This window comes from Populus alba, chromosome 3, assembly GCF_005239225.2.
Source record: "Populus alba chromosome 3, ASM523922v2, whole genome shotgun sequence".
Classification (NCBI taxonomy): domain Eukaryota; kingdom Viridiplantae; phylum Streptophyta; class Magnoliopsida; order Malpighiales; family Salicaceae; genus Populus; species Populus alba.
In genome coordinates, this window is record NC_133286.1 from 3,759,661 (window position 1) to 3,777,691 (window position 18,031).

The 18,031-nt window shown below is 37.1% G+C and overlaps 1 protein-coding gene and 1 long non-coding RNA gene across 2 annotated transcripts in view; one reads left to right on the forward strand and one right to left on the reverse strand.

Moving 5' to 3' along the window:
* Positions 1 to 18,031, reverse strand: part of LOC118045849 (mediator of RNA polymerase II transcription subunit 15a-like) — a 72,798-nt gene that overhangs the window by 35,620 nt on the left and 19,147 nt on the right. The window lies entirely within an intron of this gene.
* LOC140955359 (uncharacterized) lies at positions 8,521 to 9,136 on the forward strand. The gene is made up of 3 exons (XR_012169348.1): positions 8,521 to 8,659; positions 8,749 to 8,819; positions 8,898 to 9,136. It is a non-coding gene; the product is annotated as an uncharacterized lncRNA (long non-coding RNA).

The window sequence follows — 18,031 nt, forward strand, 5'->3', positions numbered from 1 at the left end:
AGACGTGTGGCGCGCGTGGCCAGCCACCCCGCTGGCGCGGCCGTTTCCAACGTCTGATTTCGACGCGGTTTTCAATAGTGGCTTCGTCTCTTCCTCCTCTACACGGTGGTATGGTCAAAACACAATTTTGACAACTTTCATTTTTGAGCAAAAAATCAAACACCACTTAAACCATATGCTCTGATACCAATTGTTGGGAATTCCAACTGGTGATGTACTGATAATTGCTCAATGGAGGGCAAGCACACTGACACAATATTTAACGTGGTTCGGCAAACCACCTACATCCACGGGAGAGGTCCATTTTATTAGAGATAGAGAAAGGATACAATACAAATACATGGAGGAGGAGGATCACTTCACTCAAACTCGACTCCCAGCTCTCATTGCTGCCCTTTGCAGCTGCTGCAATGGCAGCAGCCATGCTGCCATTGCATCTCTCTCTTTCTCTACTCTCTTGCACACACTCACGTTCTCTCACATTTTGCTCTCTTTCTTAGTGCCTATTTATAGGCTTCAATGGTAGCTTCTCATCTTCATTCCAGTAGCTGCGCATGGGTGATACATTTGTCAATGGTGGGTGCAACTACCATTAACAAATGGTAACCCTACTCTTTATAGGGTAAGTGCCCATTTAATGGCAAATCCCAACAGTTTACTTGGCCACCCTTCTGTCTAAAAATTCTAGCTAAGAGCTTCATGGTTAATTTTCTTGAACTGGAAGAACCCTTCACTTATGGCTATGCTCCAAGATATATAAGTGAATTAGTTGCAAAACAGGGGAGTATCTGTGTAAACATTACAATAGCATTTACTCTGAGTAAGAACACCTCCATGCATGTGCTGTAATTGACAAAGAAAAGAAGAGAAATCCTTTCAATTTATGAAAATGCAATGAGTTAATCTTATCTCACACTGCAATATATACTCTACAGTATTCATGTATGAAAACATTTGAACGGGAATAAAGAAAATAATTCATCAAACACTATGAGGGTTGTATGTATAAGGAAATACTAGGAAATTATTGTATGGTTGTGTTTAAAAATCAAAATGGTACATAGCAAGTGAAGCATGCGTGTTCACGGCCTTTTAATGCTTTAACTCATCTTGGCCAGTAGTGCTATAAAGAAGAGAAAGTGGTAAATCCACTTTCTCATCAATTACTTGAGATTTGTGGAAGATAAGAAAATGATTGCTATTATCGAAAATTTCTCTATCATATATATATATATATATATATATATATATATATATATATATATATATATATATATATTAGGTGGAGTTTCATGAATCCTTTCCATTAGATATTCAATACTCCACCAAGAATTCGCTAAATAACCAATGGACATACCGACAGAATTTTTTCTGTCGGTATTTTTCGGCCGAAATCACCGACGGACAATATTCGTCGGTAATTAGGTCGGTAATTACCGATAGAAAATTCAGAATTAATGAAAAAAGGGCGGGTAGGTGGCGCGGAGGTTTTGGAGGGTGATTTTTCCGACGGAATCACCGACGGATTTGAAATGCTAGATCCGTACCGGTGACGTGACCGGTGCATCGTTAAAAATACCGACGGAATCACCGAGGGATTTGAATAGCAGGTCCGTGCGGTGACGTGTTGATTTCCCGTCAGAAGTACCAACGGTTTCGCCGACAGAGTCACCGACGGAATCAAAACCGTCGGTAAGTCCGTTGGCAAAAGTGAATATATGGCCACTCTGCCGTCACTCTCCTCCCCCATTTCTCCTTCTTCTTCCTAATCCTAACCCTCCCCATCTGCAAAATAACCAGCCCCCCCTCGCCCCAAAACAAAAATCTTCCTCATCTCAGCACAACAAGTTGTATTTCTTGAAGTTTTGTGGTCACAACATCCGTGTTCTGATTTACCGACGGATTTTATCATTTTTTGTAAGTAATTCTATCTTTCAAAATTTTAACATTTAAATGTCAATTTTATTGTTTTTTTAGTATATGTATTTTTTTTAGTAGATGTACATGTTTTATTGTTATTTCTCAAACAAACTTGTAGTATATGAATGTATAATTTTATACTTGTTATGGTTTGTTTTAGATTTTGTAAGATTGTATTTGTTTGAAAATTGTTAAAACTTAATTTGTAGAATTACCGAATTACATGTTATGTTTTGAAATAATTAAGAGCTTGCTTAATGGGTCCTTTTTATAGAGGTTCGATAGAAGTCATGGATGATCGTTCATGGATGTATCTAGATTCACCCCAAGGATTGCGAAGGATAGATTATTGTAACGGGGTTCAGGGTTTTATTAATTTCACAACATCTATTCCCAGAAATTTTACTAGAGGCGGTATTAGGTGTCCATGCAGGAAGTGTCAAAATAAAAAGTATCTGCATCCAGATGTTGTAATGATGCATCTTCTACATAAAGGGTTTGTGGAGGATTACGAGTGTTGGTATGCACATGGAGAGGTATTTGTTAGTAATAGGAGAATGGGAGAAACGGTGGTTGGGTCAACTTCTAGTGCTAGCAACGTACATGAAGCGGCAAATGACAACACTAATCCTTACAGAAACATGGTTATGGATGCAATGAGAATGAATCAAGATAATGTCAATCAATGTCCAATCGTAGAAGAAGAACCTAATGGAGAGGCAGCTAGGTTTTTTGATTTGTTGAAAGATTCTGACGAACCATTATGGGATGGCTGCACAAACCACAGTAAATTATCAGCTGTGGCACAGGTGTTCACCATCAAGTCAGATCACGGGTTGAGTGAGGCCGGGTATGACAAAATTATTGATTGGGCAAAAAGCATTTTACCTGAAGGGAACAGGCTCAAAGAGAACTTCTATGCTACGAAGTCCATGATGAAACCCCTCGGTTTAGGATACTAGAAAATTGACATGTGCCCTAACTTCTGCATGTTATACTACCTTGAAAATGTTGGGATGACCGAGTGCATGACATGCGGGCATTCCCGTTACAAACCCAGAACTGGCAGGGGGAAGACTCTAGTGGCATATAAAAAACTTAGATATTTCCCGATCACACCTAGACTGCAGATGTTATTTATGTCACCAAGGACTGCTGAGCACATGACATGGCACGAAACACACGATGCCGTTGATGGTGTGATGGTGCATCCTTCTGACGGCGAAGCGTGGAAACGCTTTAACAATGTTCATCCTGACTTTTCTGCTGAATCAAGGAATGTTCGACTTGGGTTGTGTACAGACGGGTTCAACCCATTTAAGTCATTTGCTGCTCCCTATTCTTGTTGGCCGGTCATTCTCACAGTTTATAACTTGCCACCAGGAATGTGTATGAGGCCGGAGTTCATGTTTCTATCTACTGTCATACCCGGTCCAAGCAGCCCGGGGCGGAATATAGATGTTTGTCTTCGACTGTTGATAGATGAGCTGGCGTAGTTGTGGTCCTCTGGATCTCTGACTTATGATATATCGAGGAAACAAAATTTCCTTATGAGGGCGGCTTTGATGTGGACTATCAGTGATTTTCCAGCTTATGGAATGCTTTCTGGTTGGAGCACGCATGGGAAACTCGCATGTCCATACTGCATGGAAAACAACAAGGCATTCACGCTAGCAAACGGAGGTAAAGCTTCTTTTTTTTACTGTCACCGTCGCTTCTTGCCACTTAATCACAGGTTCAGAAAGAACAGAAAAGATTTCTTTGTTGGTAGAGTTGAAAAAGATGTTGCATCCCCGCGTCTTTCTAGTGAAGAATTGCATCATGTTGTATCAGAGTACGGTGACATTGTGTTTGGCCTTCAATCAGGTAAGCAAAAGTTTCCTGGTTTTGGTTTGACCCATAATTGGGTAAAGCGAAGTATCTTTTGGGAGCTTCCGTATTGGAAGACTAATCTTCTCCGCCATAACCTTGACGTCATGCACATCGAAAAGAACGTGTTTGAGAATATTTTTAACACCATTATGGATGTGAAGGGGAAGACAAAGGACAACATGAAGGCTAGATTGGATATAGCTTTATACTGTAACCGTAAAAATATGGAGTTGGTTTATGACGAGTCACGGGTTGCAAAACCAAGGGCAAGCTTCGTGTTAGAGAAAAACGCACAACTGCTAGTCTACAAATGGCTTAAGAGTCTGCGTTTCCCGGATGGACATGCATCGAACATATCAAGACTTGTTAACATAGAGGACTGCAGATTGTATGGAATGAAGAGCCATGACTGCCACGTGTTTATGCAAACACTCATCCCATTAGCTTTTCGTGATTTGTTGCCAAAGGTAATATGGGATGCACTAACGGAGATCAGTCATTTCTTCAGAGATATATGCTCCAGCAAGATGAATGTTGAGCACATTGAGATGCTTCAAACGAATATCATCGAGACACTATGCAAACTTGAAATGATATTCCCTCCTTCATTTTTTGACTCAATGGAGCATCTCCCTATACATCTACCGTTCGAGGCAAAAGCTGGAGGACCGGTCCAGTATAGATGGATGTACCCATTCGAACGATGAGATATTACAGTTGCAATGGAATTCATATCTTAAAGTATTTTCTATGTTTTTCTTATTTGAAAATACTTGAATTGTACTTCAATGCAGGTACTTGTTTAATCTAAAAAAAAAGGTTAAGAACAAGGCGCATGTTGAGGCTTCGATATCTGAGGCCTATATTGTTGAAGAGATATCAACATTTATCTCGTACTATTTCGAACCTCATCTGAGAACAAGAATCAATCGCGTTCCACGGCATGACGATGGCGGTGAAGTGCCTTCCAGTGGGAACTTGTCAATATTCTCCAATACTGGACGACCCACACCTAAAAATGCCGTAAGAGGAAGATATTTGTCGGAAATAGAATTCAAACAAGCACACAACTATGTTCTATTTAACTATGATGAGCTGAGACCATTTATTCAGTAAGTCTATATATATGTAATACTAATTAAACTTTGCCAGTAATATACTGTTAATTATATATTGTAATATCATACACTCATTATCACTTGCAGGCAACATCGACAATATTTGCTCTCCAATAACTCGCAGCTGACCGAATCCCAGATCTTTCAATTACAAGATGAACAATTTGCCACATGGTTCAGAACACATGTAAGCACTATCACAAACTCATTCTAACGTATGCATGTCATTACGAGATTCTCGTTCATTTACCGTGTATTGATGTACATTTAATTACATATATTTACAAGGTTTATCAAATGGGAAGGAGTGCGCCCAAGTCATTGTCTTCACTAAGCCTCGGCCCTGAAAGAAAAGTTAGGTGCTACAACGGGTATTTTGTCAATGGATATGTTTTCCATACTGAAGAATACGGGCAAGGAAGAAAGACATACAACTGCGGTGTTTGTGTTAAGGGATCCACAAGTAGCCAGTTAGAAGTTGACTACTATGGTAGATTAGAAGAGGTCGTCGAACTGCAATATCATAGCGAGCAGAATAAAGTGTTTTTATTCAAATGCTATTGGTATGACACGACGGACAGAGGAATCAGAGTTGATCCGCACCATGGTCTGGTCGAAATCAACTCAAAAGCTAGACTCCGCAACATAAACGATGTCTTTGTTTTCGCAAAGTAATGTCAACAAGTTTATTACACATACACCCCTTCATTTAGAAAGGATCGTTCAAGAGTTGATTGGTTTTTCGTTTTAAAAACGAAACCACGGGGTCGTGTCGAGGTTGTTCAGGATGAGAGCGAAGACACAAGTGTGCGAGATGAAGTCTTTCAAGTTCGTGAGTTGGTTGAACCATATCGAGTTGCTCCTTCGATTGAATTGGAAGAAAATTCAAATTTTCGAGTTCTCGATGATAGTCTTGTTGATATTGACGGAGAGGAGTTGAATGTTGTTCTCAGCTCTAACGGAGAAGCAAATGTCGATGAAGAAGATGATATCCATATTGAAGATTGCGATGAAGATGATGACAATTCAACTAATGAGGAAGAAGAAAATTCCGATTAATTATGAAAATGAAGCCCTATGTAAAAACATTTGTCTCATGTAATTTAGATTATAGATGATGTATTTTGTAAAACAAAATATTTACTGTTTAAGCAATGTGGTTATTGTGTTTATGTGATGGACAGTTTATCAGTTAAGTTTCTGCAGGAAGGTAAACAGGCAATACAAAGACAACCTTTCCTGCATCATGCAATCTTACCGACGTCCATACCGATGGATAGTGATCCGTCGGTATCTCACAGAGAGTTCAAAATTAATTACGCGAAATGCCACCAACACCGACGAAATTACCGACGGCTTCACCGACACATACACCGACGGATTCTAGTCCGTCGGTATCTCACAGAGAGTTCAAAAATATTTACAACAAAATGCCACAATCAGCGACGGGTATACCGACGGATTCTAGTTCGTCGGTATATCACAAAGAGTACGAAAATATTTACAACAAAATGCCACAATCAGCGACGGGTATACTGACGGATTCTAGTCCGTCGGTATCTCACAGAGAGTTCGAAAATATTTACAACAAAATGCCACAATCAGCGACGGGTATACAGACGAATTCTAGTCCGTCGGTATCTCACAGAGAGTTCGAAAATATTTACAACAAAACGCCACAATGACCGACGGATTCACCGACAGATTTGTCGACGCTAATACCGACGGAATATGTCCGTCGGTATTTGTCGGTCACACATATTACCGACAGAAATACCGACGGACCGCACGATTTCCAAAGTGTGTGAATTAATGCGCCTCTGAACTTGTCATATTACCGACGGAATCACCGACGGACTGCGAAAAATATGGAGGGCTTTTAAAAATTCGGGGCGAAATTCAAAAAATACCAACGGATTTTTGACCTGTTACCGACGGAAGTTTTTACCTTTTATCGACGGATATTAATTTCGTCGGTGAGTCCATCGGTAAAACTGCCCTATAAGTTCCAGCCCCCGCCGCTTCGCCTCATTTTTTCTTCTTCTCCCCGCCGCTTCGCTTCTCCTCCGTTTTTCACCTTAGATTTTTCATTTTTATCCCCTCAATCCTTAAACACTTTCACCTTTAATCTCTAGCAAGATTTGGTGTTGTAAATCTTCATAATATTAAAAGGTATGTGTTTTTTTTTCTAATTTATTTTATTTTTAGTTGTTTTTATTTTTGTTGTTTTGGTGTTTTTTGTTGCAATGTAGATAAAGTTTTGAATTTGACACATTATTTAAGGTATGTATATTTCGTTCCTTTTCTTGATGTAGGTTTTTTTTTTTAAATTTTTTGAATATTTTATGTTGTTGTGTTGTTAGAATTGTTATTAGTTAATTTAACTTAGAATTAGTTAAAGTTGAATATTTGAATTTTTTTGAATTTTTTGAATTTGTTGAATATTTGTTAATTTAATTGTTAGTATATATTTTTTTTTTAATTTATTGAATATAATTTATTGTTGTATTGCCTATATAATTATTGATTAATTTATTGAATTAATATTGTTAATGTTGAATTTACCTTAGAATTAATAATTGCGTTTGTTGGAATAATTATCGATTTCCAATTTAATTTATTTACTTTTAATTTATTTTTAGTTGTTTTTATTTTTGTTATTTTGTTGTTTTGGTGTTTTTTTTGGTAATGTAGATAAAGTTTTGAATTTGTCACATTATTAAGGTATGTATATTTCGTTCCTTTTATTGATGTAGGTTTTTTTTTTTGAATTTTTTGAATATTTTTTATTGTTTTGTTGTCATAATTATAATGATTAATTTGTTGAATTATAATTGTTAATGTTGAATTATAATGATTAATTTGTTGAAGTATAATTTGTTGAATTTATTGAATTTATTTTTTGTCATATTTTTTATTGTTTTGAATATAATTATTGATTAATTTGTTGAATTATAATTGTTAATGTTGAATTAAAATGATTAATTTGTTGAATTATAATTTGTTGAATTTATTGAATTTATTTTTTGTCATATTTTTTATTGTTTTGAATATAATTATTGATTAATTTGTGAATTGTAACTGTTAACGTTGAATTTATCTTATGATTAATAGTTGAATATGTTGGAATAATTAGTATAGATTGGTTCAATTGGTTGTGGCTATTGTTAATATTTGCAGGTTTGTGGATTTGGGTAGTATCCAGTATAGGGGAGGTGTTGCCGATTTTTTTTTAACTTTTGAATTTTATTATACAATTATTAATATAAAATTGTTTAGATGCGCAAAATGAAAACCAGAGCTGGTCGTTCACGTCCAGTCGAATCAAGTTCGTCTAGCAGCGATGATGATGTTTCCTTAGGTGCCTCTCAAGAAGAGGCACCTACACCACCTGCGCCGTCAACCGATGCTGCCTCTTCCAGCGATGTTTCAGATCGCAGAAGCGGCGTGCCTTCGAAGCGGAATCAATTTACTCGCCAGTACGAGGCACAGTGGAAGGACGATCTTTCAATGCAAGTTTGTTAAGGTTTTAGTTTTTTTTTATATAAAAAAAAACAAATTTAAAACATAATTTATGAAGTAATCACAAATTAATTTCATTTGTTTTCAAGTTCACAAACATTGAGGCCGCCCGAGTAATATCATCGGCGTTTAAAGCGTCGATGGAGATTCCATTGTTTCAATGGAGTCATATATCCAGACATCCTGAATGGATGCCTCAAATCAATGCATGGTTTCGTAGATTTGAGGTTCGTGTTAATATATAATTTTCAGCTTATTTCTAATAAATTTTAGTTATAATTATTAACATTTTAAAAAATTATTTTTTTATATACAGCATCGATTCTACTGGGACGATGAACATGACACTGTTGTGAGGAGGGTGTGGGAAAATCACGCGGCAATTAGGTAACATCGAAAACAATACGACTTTTTTTTACATAATTATTTATGTTTCGAAATGTAATTTTTTCGTGCGTCAATTAGGTTGCGTGATTTTTGGTATGACACCCAGAAAAAAGCAAAAAAAACAGCGAGGGATAAGGGGTTCCAAGGCTGGAACGATGTTGCGGTTTGGAGGGATTTCAAACCAATATACATCCCGGAAGATATATGGCCGCACTATCTTCAGCACGTGACGTCTGAGCGGTTCACTCGACGCTCACAGTCCGGTGCTGGCAACCGGAATCGGCCAATTCATGGCTCGGTGACAACGCACACCGGCGGCTCCGTTCCATTTTCTGCACATGCGAAACGGATGGTAAGATTAATTTAAATGAAATATATCGTTCAATTAATTTGTTGTGAATACATTTTTTTTCATTATAGGCTACGTCTCTTGGACGTGAGCCGAGCCCTATGGAGCTGTTTGTGGAGATGCACGTGCGAAGTCATGACCGCCAAAAGGGGACGCAACAGTTCGTTGACAACCGTGCTCAACATTTTGTGGTATGTTTGTTCAACCATTTTATTTTGTAAGTTATTATTATGTTTATTGAATTGAATATGATGATTTTTTTTTCCAGGAGACCTATAATAATCGGTTGAGGGAGAGATACGGGGACGATCCATCGACCCATCCGGAATTCGATCCGGATTTGTGGATGGAGGCTGGATCGTTAGGTGGACCCGATAAAAATCGGGTTTACGGGCTCTCCAACACTAACGCGGCCAACTTGCGGTCGACCGGTACTGCTTCAACCGCTGGGAGCTCCCAATCTGTATCGAGCTCCCAATCTAAGGAGTTTGTGGCCTTGCAGCAAAGGTGCGACCACCTATCAGAGGCATACACACAACTCAAAGAAGAGCAAAGATTGGCGAACGAACAACACAGAGCAGAGTCTGAACAACAAAGAGCGGCCTATGAAGAGTTTCGGCAAATGGTCATGAACATGACACAAGGTGGAACATGTGCGCCTAATCCTTTTTGGCCGCCTAACCCCCATCCTCCTCCTCCTCCACCTTTATATTAATTTTTAATAAACATTATTTACATTTAAAATTTTGTTTAATGTTTTTTTGAAACACATTCATTTTGTAATGAATATTATTTCACTTTGAGTTTTTGTTGCTTAATATAAATTTTATTTGCATAATTGGTTTGTATTACCATTAATTTATATTATTTTTTCAAAATAATTAAAAAACAATTAAAAAAAACAATTACACAGGGATTTACCGACGAAAAAAATCCGTCGGCATTGGACAGTGTCTGCCACCGTCACCGACCATCACCGACGGAACAAATCCGTCGGTGTAAATTTATACCGACGTATTTACCGACGGAAATATTCGGTCGGTATAAAATATCACCGACACTTTTGCCGACGGAGTTAGTCCGTCGGTATTTTTGTAACACCGACAGAAAATATTCCGTCGGTATATTCCAAGCGGGAAACTTTTTTTTTTGGCACGCACAGTCCGTCGGTAAAAGTTTTTTTGTATTTCCAACCGATATAGCGATGGAATGTGGAATCACTGACAAAAGGTATTCCGACGGGAGTATTCCGTCGGTAATATAGTCGGTAAATACTTTACCGACGAAAGTTCTATCACACACCGACGGAATATTTCCGTCGTTAAAACTGTGAAATCTTGTAGTGATAATTTATATGTTCTTTTTGGAGAAGTAACTCATTTTCACACCCCAGTTTCATGAAAACGAAGACCACTCATCATGGTGTGGAACTAACTAATTTACTGTTCCCGTTATGGGGTCACTCATTACTATTAGAAGAAATTAAACCATTTTGGTGTCCATTGTTTTGATGCACCGAATACCATCTTGACGTAGCGGAAAACAATAAAAGAATACGACCAACGTCAATATTCTGTAAGTGATCTACAACGAGAGAAACTCTTAGAAAACTCAAGGTTCTTTATTCAAAATTCAATAGTTGAATTCGGCCAGAGGCTTTTACAATGGTATTTAAAGCAAAACCCTAACCTAAACTCATGACGGGTAAGGAAACGACATAAAACATTAAATTTACCATAAATGGCAAATTTGAGATAAATGCAGAATATGAAAGGCCTATAAATCCTGAGCAAGCAGGAATTGACGGAAGTCAATTCGGACTTGGAAATCAAAAGTTATGGCTAAAACAAATCTTTCCTAAAATGGCAAAAACGACGATTTCGGGGCCGAAACGATGGAATTTGGCCAAAAATGGGTGGACATCAGGGGCAAAGCCGCTGACTTCTTCCGCAAACGGCGAAATGCATTGACCCGGTGAGTTTCGCGGCATTCCGACTCTCGACGCCTCGGCTGCCGAAATTCAGTTGCCTTTGAATTTCGGGTGATCCCTCTTGAGCATGTATGCTTCCGCAACTTGTTCTACATCACATCTGGACCTGTTAACTGCCAAGAACATCTATTTTCCTGGCAATAAATTTGAAGATGAAAACTCGAATGCACAACTGTAACTGAGACTAGTTTTTCAAGAGACCTGCAATTGATTTAAAATTCTTTCTTTCAAGGGCTCACAAGATTCTGCATGCAAATGGAATGGACTAGTTCCGAGTTGTTGAAGTTGTTTTCTTGACCTTGATTGTGAATTGTTCTCCGGCAGCTTGATCCTTCTCTCTATCCAAGGCAATTTCTATTGCTTATTTCGAAGAAGTAGAAGAGCAATTGATGAGGCAACTTGCCCTTTTCAATCTTCAACTCATCTGACAGCTCTTCCGTGGTGACATTGGATCTCACATGCTACAACTTCATGAGCTCAATTTCAAATTGGATTGGCAATCTTTCGAGACTGAGTGTTCTTTAGAAAGCTAATCATTTTGATGGTGAGTTTCCTACTCAGATATGCTTGTTAGAAGATTTAAGCATTTTGGATGTTTCACAAAATAAACTCTCTGGTCGTCTACCATCCTGTCTATCCTGTCTGGGAAATTATTCTCTCTCAAGGGAGATTCAGAGAGAGTAGTAGGTGCTCATGAATCAATCATTCCATACAAGTCCATGGAGAAGCTGTATTCTGAAACAATGGGACAACCAATAGCTAGTAAGAAGCATCGCTAACGAGGACGGCAGTTTTCCATTCATCAATATAGAAGAAGCAATAGAATTTACATCTAAAAGAATGTCTTATCACTACCAGAATTTCTGTGTTTAAAAATCAAAATGGAACGCAGCAAGTCAAGCATCCGCGTTCACGACCTTTCTTGGCCAGTAATGCTATAAAGAAGAGAGAGTGGTATATCCACTTTCTCATCAATTACTTGAGATTTATGGAAGATATGATACAAGAGATCAGAAAATGATTGCTATCATCAACAATTTCTCTGTATACATATTACGCGTAGTTTCATGAATCCTTTCCATTAGATAATCAATAATATTGTATACATTCTTTTTGGAGAAGTAACTCATTTTCACACCCTTGTTGTAGTTTTCTATTCATTTTCACACCTCAGTTGCCACCCTGCTTTTCTTTCCATTCACGCACACAGATAGTGCATAAAAGCACTGCGACAATAGTTGACTCCCAGTCAATACGGCCGATCGACGCAAGTTGTTTGGTGAGGTTGCATTCCAACAAAACTAATTTGAATATTTTTCCCAACCTGGCAAATAGACTAAGTGCTCAACAATAAAATAAAATAATATTCAATTCCCAAAACATGGAACCTGCACAAGTATAAATAGGACCTCTATGGTTGCCCAAAGGCACATAACAAACAACAATATTCTACGTAGTAGTTCATAGAATTTTCTAAGATGATGATGAAAAGAATGGGGGCTTTAATGTTGCTAGCATTATTGACTCTGGTTGGCGAATGGTATGGTCGTTGTTATGGGTGTTTGGAGGAAGAGAGATTTGGTCTCTTGGAGATCCAAGCTTTGATCGACCCATATGGATTTTACTTGAGAGATTGGGTGGACAGTAGTAATTGTTGTGAGTGGTCTAGGATCAAGTGTGATCCGACTACAAGGCGAGTGATCCAACTCTCTCTTGGTGGAGCAAGAGATTACAGCTTGGGCGATTGGGTTCTCAACGCATCTTTGTTTCAGCCTTTTAAAGAATTGCAAAGTCTTGAATTGGAATTTACTGGATTGGTTGGTTGCTTGGAGAATGAAGGTTAGTTCAATGTTTCAGCACTTAATTATAATCATAAAATGAATCAAGGCTGGTTGATGTTTAATGTCAACTATCTTGCTTTGATGATTCTCTTTCCAGGCTTCGAAGTCATATCATCAAAACTGAGGGAACTTGGCCTAAGTCAAAACCGATATAATAATGATAAAAGCATTTTGTCATGTTTCAATGGTAACCTTTCCACTCTCAAGTCTTTGGATCTATCAGAGAATGGGTTGACAGGATCAGGTAGCTTCTGTGGTAACCTTTTAATTATTTAGCTTCAAAACCTTTTCTTTTCTCCTTCTCATATCATTTTTTTTCTATGCGTTTATTTCCTTCCAATATGCTTTTGAGAAACATCATGTAGGTTTCAAAGACTTGTCATCAAGGTTGAAAAAGCTGGAGAACCTTCTTCTAAGTGGGAATCAATGCAACGATAGCATTTTTCCATCTCTTACTGGATTTTCATCTCTCAAGTCTTTAGATCTTTCATACAATCGGCTGACAGGATCTGCTAGTATCATTAGTAAGTTATATATAATTTCTACCTAACTGCTTTACGTGACGTTCTTTTATATTTATTTAATAATCAACGATAGCATTTCATCATGTTTGATTGAGGTAGCTTTCAGTTTCATCTTATCCATAAATTGTTTTTCTATTAAGACAGGAAGAGATTAAAGTCATGAGCTAGCTAGATCAAAACTAGGATGATTAAAATTTACAAGTATAGAATGGATACTTGCAATCGATCTATCTTCTTCCTTAATCTATTCACTGTATATTTTTTATTTATATCTTGTAGGTTTTCAACTCCAACCGATGAGGCTGGGAAAGTTAGAGAACCTTGAACTGAGTGGCAATCGATTGAACAACAGCATCTTATCAATTCTGAGTGGGCTTTCCACTCTCAAGTCTTTGGATCTATCATTTAATGAGTTGACAGCTGGATCAGGAGGTAGCCTCTGTGGTAACCTTTTAATTATTTAGCTTCGAAACCTTTTCTTTTCTCCTTCTCATATCATTTCTATGCTTTTGAGAAACATCATGCAGGTTTCAAAGACTTGTCATCAAGGTTGAAAAAGCTGGAGAACCTTCGCATGGGTGGGAATCAATGCAACGATAGCATTTTTTCAACTCTAACTGGATTTTCATCTCTCAAGTCTTTAATTCTTTCACGCAATCAGTTGACAGGATCTGCTAGTATCATTAGTAAGTTATATATATTTTCTACCTAACTGCTTTACATGACATTCTTTTATACGGTTTCGTAATCAAGAAAATTGAGGACTTTATATTTATTTAATAATTAATCAACGATAGCATTTCATCATGTTTGATTGCGCTAGCTTTCATCTATGAAGATTTATATCTATGGAGCTTTGATCTTATCCATAAATTGTTTTTCTAACAAGACAGGAAGAGATTAAAGTGAGCTAGCTGGATCAAAACTAGGATGATAAAAAATTACATGTATAGATCAATGGATACTTGCAATCTATCTTCTTCCTTAAACTATGCACAGTAGCATCTTATCAATTCTGAGTGGGCTTTCATCCCTCAGGTCTTTGGATATATCGTAAAATATGTTGACAGGAGCAGGTAGTTTCTACCTAAATGCTTCACATGACATTCTCTTAATTATATTGTTTCTTTATCAAGAAAAATGAGGACTTTATATCCATGTAAAGATCAATTTTTTCACAACTAACGTAGGAGTGGTGTTAAAAGGACACCCTATATATATGTGAAGCTCCATGACAAACATATTAAAAGAATAAATTATTTAAAAATAAACAACATTTCATAATTTTAAAAAATATTATATTATTTAAAATTAATAAATCCAAATGATTATTCAAAACTTCTCATTGATAACAAGAACAATAATTAATAACACTCATTATATTATCATGAAAAATGAGGACTTTATATCTATGTGGTGATCAATTTAAAGATAGCATTGTATTATGTTTGACTATCTTTAACAACTTTATATCCTTAAATTGTTTTTTGTTTTCCAATAAGATCAAAATTAGAATGATTAAAAATATTTCTTAATCTTTGAAGTGTACACAACCTATTATATAATTAAATATGCGTTCGTGAGCTCATTATAATTAAATATAGCATTTTATCATTCTTTTTATGTGTAATTCGAGAATCATATATCAATTGAATAGCAACATCTCATCAATTCTAATTATTTTTAGTTTCTATCTATTATGCATATCGTGATTATGACTTACTCTTAGAAACAACTCTCTTGCAGGTTTTGAGATCATATCATCACATTTGTGGAAACTCGAGTCATTAGATTTATCATACAATCAACTGACAGGATCTATCACTAGTAAGTTACATTCCTTTTATCAAGAAAATTGAGGAATTTATATCCATATGCTTTCATGTATCATTTTAATATCTAAAAGATACTTTCATCACTATTTTGACTGTTTCGAGATAAATTGTATAGGTTGGTGTGAATTGAAGAATCTGAAGCAGTTAGATCTCTCTGGAAATAATTTTGGAGGTTCGCTCCCAGATTGTTTGGGAAACTTGTCATCTCTACAACTATTAGATGTTTCTAAAAACCAGTTTACTGGAAATATTGCCTCTAGTCCTCTTACCAACCTCATATCCCTTAAATTCCTCTCATTATCAAATAACCTCTTTGAAGTTTCCACTTCAATGAAGCCTTTTATGAATCACTCAAGCCTCAAGTTCTTCTCCAGTGAGAACAATAGACTTGTAACAGAACCTACTGCCTTTGATAATTTGATTCCAAAGTTCCAACTAGTTTTTTTTAGCTTGTCGAAAACATCAGAAGCACTCAATGTAGAAATTCCCGACTTCCTCTATTACCAATACGACTTAAGATTCCTTGATCTCTCCCATAACAACATCACCGGAATGTTTCCATCGTGGTTGCTTAAGAACAATACACGATTGGAGGAACTATATCTGAGCGAAAACTCCTTTGTTGGTACTTTGCAGTTGCAAGATCATCCATATTCGAATATGATCCAATTAGATATATCCAACAACAACATAAATGGGCAAATTCCAAAAGACATTTGTTTGATCTTTCCAAATCTAGACACCTTAAATATGGCTAAGAATGGATTCACAGGTTGTATTCCGTCTTGTTTAGGAAATATTAGCTCTTTTTCAATTTTGGATTTATCCAACAATCAATTGTCTATGGTAAAACTAGAACAACTAACAACAATATGGTTTCTCAAGCTGTCAAACAACAATTTGGGTGGGCAAGTACCAACCTCAGTGTTTAATTCTTCTACCTTAGAATATCTCTACCTAGGTGGTAACAACTTTTGGGGCCAGATATCAGATTTTTCATTATATGGGGGGAAAGCATGGATTATATTGGATTTGAGTGAGTAACAATCAATTTTCAGGCATGCTTCCAAGGTGGTTCGTCAATTCTACGCATCTTAGCGCAATTGATATGTCCAAAAATCATTTTAGGGGTTCGATTCCAAGAGACTTTTGTAAGCTTGACCAGCTTGAATATTTGGACCTTTCTAAGAATAGCTTGTCCGGATATATACCATCTTGTTTTAATCCACCGTCTCTAACCCATTTGCATCTATCCAAAAATAGATTGAGTGGTCCATTAACATATGGATTTTATAACAACTCTTCCCTGGTTACGATGGATCTTCGAGATAACAGCTTCATCGGTTCCATTCCAAATTGGATTGGCAATCTTTCATCGTTGAGTGTTCTTCTTCTAAGGGCTAATCACTTTGATGGTGAGCTTCGTATTCAGTTATGCTTGTTAGAACAATTAAGCATTTTGGATGTTTCACAAAACCAGCTCTCTGGTCCACTACCCTCCTGTTTAGGCAATCTTACTTTCAAGGAAAGTTCCCAGAAAACATTTACGAATCTCACGATGTATTTTCCATCATTGTCCGTATACAAAGCTTATGATGAAACAATGGGTATACCACTGGTGTATAGTGTGTACAGCTTGGTAAAGGATTTTTCGCCTAACATTACAGAAGTGATAGAATTTACAACTAAAAATATGTATTATGGTTACAAGGGGAAAGTTCTCAGCTACATGTCTGGTATTGATCTCTCCAATAACAACTTCATAGGAGCGATCCCACCAGAATTTGGAAACTTAAGTGAGATACTATCATTAAATTTATCACACAACAATCTCACTGGATCTATCCCTGCAACATTCTCAAACCTAAAGCATATTGAGAGTTTGGATCTTTCTTACAACAATTTGAATGGTGCCATCCCTCCACAACTTACTGAAGTTACCACACTGGAAGTTTTTAGCGTGGCGCACAATAACTTGTCAGGTAGGACACCCGAGAGAAAATATCAGTTTGGGACCTTCGACGAAAGCTGTTACGAAGAAAATCCTTTCTTGTGTGGGCCTCCATTGCAAAACAATTGTAGTAAAGAAGCAGTGTTGTCCCAGCCAGTGCCTAATGATGAACAAGGAGATGATGGTTTCATAGACATGGAGTTTTTCTACATCAGTTTCGGTGTATGTTACACAGTTGTGGTGATGACGATTGCAGCAGTTCTCTACATCAATCCATATTGGCGACGCAGGTGGTTGTACTTCATCGAAGACTGCATAGATGCTTGCTACTATTTTGTGGTGGCTAGTTTTCGCAAGTTCTCCAACTTCAGAAGGTGAATTTGTTACTGGGGAGATAGTCGTTCCTAGTTTGTGATGATTGTTTGTCTAGCTATTGGTAATTTGTAGTGTACTGTCTCTAAGCTCATCCTTTCTATTTGATTAGTTATTTGGGCTAAATATATAAGCTGGACTTCTCATTCCTGAATCATTAGGAAGGAAACTGATTTGGATTGGTCATTGACTCGGGTGTGATTACTCTTTCAACTCTTAAGACTTGTCTGAAAATAAATTGCCAAAACCACTACTAAAGTATAAACAAAATATTCTATGCCTTTGTTTCAAGGGCGACCCCACCTCAGTTATTCAATCAAAGCATTGAAATCGGAGCAAGAAGATCCACC